Below are 4,241 nucleotides of genomic sequence, written 5' to 3'. Positions count from 1 at the left end.
TTGGTAAATATATAGTCACCAGAAAAACAAGGCATCACCTATCATTTCAGATAATTCAACAGTGAACCCTAAGCAACAGTGAACCACTCATCAGTAGTGGGGCATCTAGGTTGTTTCCAAATCTTGGCTATTGTGAACAGTGCTGTTATTATGCAGCCATTAGAAAGGACAAAATAATGGCACTTGCAGGGAAATGGATGCAACTAGACCAGATTATTTTGAGCAAAGTAAGCCAAGAACAAAGAGACAAATGGCACATGGTCTCCCTGATATGTGGATGCTAAAGCCAAAATGCAAGAAGATATGACAAAGTAAACAGGACTCAGGAAACAATGGACAGCCTCTCTTTTTGCCATATCATTGCTAAATAACCTATATAGGGTAGACATATGCACGCAATGGAAGGAAGCCATAAGGAGTAACAGAATAAGTGGGAAACAGAAAAACATGCAACAAAGGGACCCATCAACTGCACTGAACATAGAAGAAAAAGAACTAAGCAACCCAAAGACAGAGATGGGAAGGGAGGAATGAGAGGGAAAGGGAGAACAGCCTACACTAAGCAAAAGAAAAGAAATCTAATCATTACCTAATGTGGAAGAAATAATTTGTATTGCCAAAGCTCATAGAATTCACAACCGTTATAGACCATGATAATGAATATTTGCCTTATGAAGGTTAAAATGTGTTTGTGACTTTAACTAAGTATCACTACTCCACAATACTCTAAAATATGTGAAATTTATGTAATCACTTAATCTCATTTTTTAAAAAAGTGAGAGTAAGGATGGGTTAGGAGTGATGAGAGACAATGTCGTCAGACACCTTGTACTCATATATTGTTTTGTAGAATGGGAACTCCTTTGTACAACTACTTAAAGATATAATAATAAAAATGTAAAAAATGCGATTTTTAGTAGCCAAGTGGGGGGAAAATATGGGGAAGGGTTACTCCTGCAAAGAACAACCTGAAGGAAGGTTTTGCTGTGCCTGAGAATTAAGTGAAAGTCCCCTGACTTTGTCACTTTGTTCTTTGATCTGAAGTATTCTCTGCTGCAGTCCCTTTGCGATCACGCTGGGCTTCAGGAAAGAGATTTGCTGGTAAGCATCTTGTGTGCAAAGCAATTCTACCACTCAAACAGGTAATGCCTTTTTCCTCACATCTTAAAAGAAACTGCCAAAAACTGAGATCACCTGCCAGAGAACTAGCTCCTGCTCTGTCTCCAAGCTAAGGTGACAACAATTTCTCCACAATTCCTCCAGAGAAAAAGACCGGGCCACACATTTGCAATTTGGTGCTCTTTTAACGTTTCACGATGTTCTTGTACACACACACACACACACACACACACACACACACACACACACACACACACACACACACACACACAGAGTTCTTTCTGTTTAACCTGAAGCTAATGTCTGTAACCCTGAAGATCCCTGAAGATGTACTTAAGTGTTGTCTTCCCATGGCTGCCATGTAGGAAATCTCCATTCTCTACACTTTAGCATGTTTATTTGGGAAAAGAAGGCAAGAGCTAACATGGGACTCCTGTAATTTGGGTTTGGGGTCAAAAAAACAGTTTAAAGCCAATCACAAGATTAACTATTAAACTTTAAATAACATTCTTAGCTACTATTTTAAGATTGGGATTATAGTCAGAACACTTCAGAATCAGGCTTGGGGAAGAGCAGCGTGGCTTATTTTCCTGAATTATGGCTTTTGGTGTAGCTGCTACCACTCCTGAGTCAGGCAGGCAGAGGTAAAGGTATAGGCTCCACTGTTACTTGACTTTGCTATGGGAGAAAACAGGTATGTGTTTAAAACTGAGAGACCATGAGTCGTTTAATCCCTGGGGCCTGAACTACAGTCCCATCAATGGTATTTAAAGAAAGAGACCAGCTTTTTTTCTTCTTAATGAAGGCAGGCACTGAAATAAATCTCTCAGGTAACTGGATAACCATGGAAATAATTTCATAAAGACTTCAATGAGAATAGATGATGAGAAATGTAGTCTTGAAGTATGAAAAGTCATAGAAAAATGGATCACTACAGCTTTCATCAAATAACAATGCTAATTTTTCATGCAGCATTATCACAGTGAGGTTAAGAGGCCAAATTATCAACAAAATATTACAAAGAATACAAAGATATAAGAATGTATAACATATGAAAAAGAAAATAAGAAGTTAAAAGAAATTGTCATGAAGAAGTCCAGGTAAGGAACTTAATAGACAAAGACAAAGGGCCTTTAATGTCCTCGATGAGGTAAAAGATACCAGTGAATAAGTTTAGGAAATTGAGAGAACTGTGAATGAAGACATAAAGAATATCAATAAAGAAATAGAAGTTAGATATCAATATGTATATCAGGTGATCTAAATAAATCAGATACTAAAGAGAAAGAAGAAAAAGATAAAATGAGGAAGAAAGGAAAGTGAGAGAGAAGGGAAGTAGGGAGGAAAGTGGGAGAGGGGGTAGGAGGAAGAACAGAGAGAAACAGAAAAGAGCAAAAGAGAAGGAAGGAGGGAGGGAATGGAGAAGGGAGAGAGAAAGAGGGAAGGGAACAAGTAAATATTTGAAGGAAAATTGAGGGAATGCTTTCAAATTGGTTATATAAATTACACATAGAAGTGGGCAGGGCTTAGGAAAGAGAGAGGACAAAAAAAGAATGATGGACACAAGCAGCTATAATATTTAATGAGCATATGTGGAAAAAGAAGGCTACAACCAGAGGAGGTGAATGGGGTGGGGATAGAAAGGGGAGGAAATGATAGAAGTGGTGACAATGATGAATAAAAATTATCTTCTTACATGTTTAATTGAAACCCCTTTGTATAACTAACTATAGTATGTAGAGAGCTGCGAGAGGCCGCACCTGGAAGATGGTGCCAGCTTCTGCCCTCCGCCTTCCCAATGGCGAGTGCTCTCTGTGGTAAACAACTCCTTATATGGCTAAGGCAAAGAATCTGGCTTGCTTCCGCGCACCTGAGCCTATTGGTGGATCCCACGTGGTGTATCAGGGTTGGCTACCCAGCGGGTACTTAAGGCTGTGGGGAATTCTCCCCGGAGTTGGGGTCAGAAGATTACTCAAAGGTCCTGAATAAACTGCAGAGAGAAGAGCTCGGTGTCGTGTCTTCCTTGCTGGTCGAGGCGGTCATGACAGGTTGGTGGCTCATACGGGGACTCAGCCATAACCCCAACGAAGACTCAGAACTCTCTGCGGTCAGGGTGGTGCACTGGTAAGTTCCCAGGTAAAAGGGGAATCCACGACAAGAGCGGGGGTAAGTTCCCAGGTAAAAGGGGGAATCCGTGACAAGAGCGGGGAGTAAGTTCCCAGGTAAAAGGGGAATCCGTGACAAGAGAGGGGGAATATTTGCTCTTCTCTGTAGATAAGGAGAGAGCGAGAACCCGGGGCTACTCAATAGAGTAGCCAAAAGTGAAAGTAAAAGATTGTTTACCAGGTTAAGATTTTTAAAACATGGGCGCTTCTTCTTCGCACCCAATTTTTTTGGCTCTCAATGAGCTACTGCACTCTAAGAAGTTAAAAATAAAAAAGAGTACTTTAGAGAGATTTTTGGATGAATGTGACATCCTTGCCCCGTGGTTCGCTGTCTCCGGAAGCCTCACGGTGGTCTCTTGGGAGAAACTAGGGAGGGACCTAGATTTTGCCTCTGAACAAGGAACGCTTAAGAGCGGAGAGAGACCAATATGGAAACTGATAAGAGGCTGTCTTGAGGACCAGCGCTGCAGTGAGGCGGTAGAGAATGGTCAGGCCGCCCTAGAAATGCTGCAGGAAGAAAGATCGGAAAGGGCAGGCAGTGAAAAGGGGAAGAGCAGGAGGGGGTTATACCCCGATCTTGCCGAACTAGAGACCTCTGAGTCTACAGACTCAGAGGAACTACAATCACTCATAGAACAAATAGAAAAAACAAAGATAAGAAAGAGGATGAAAGGGAAGGAGAGAGCGGACCCAGATAAAGACGAATGCATGCCTTCCATGTGCCCCGCCGCACCCTCGGCCACTCTGCTCTATGTGGACGACCCCGGAAGTGGCAGCCCCGGCAGTTCTTTCAGCCCAGACGTGTGGAAAGCGGTCAGAACCAAGTTACATCTAGCCTGTCCAATATTTCAGGATCCACAAGGACAGCGGTATCATGAACCCTTAGATTTTAAGGTGATAAAATCTTTAGCTGAGTCTGTGCAGACATACGGAATCACGGCCTCCTTTACTGTGGCC

This window comes from Dipodomys spectabilis, unplaced genomic scaffold, assembly GCF_019054845.1.
Source record: "Dipodomys spectabilis isolate Male_0828 unplaced genomic scaffold, ASM1905484v1 ptg000378l, whole genome shotgun sequence".
Lineage (NCBI taxonomy): Eukaryota > Metazoa > Chordata > Mammalia > Rodentia > Heteromyidae > Dipodomys > Dipodomys spectabilis.
This window is presented reverse-complemented; position numbering follows the sequence as displayed.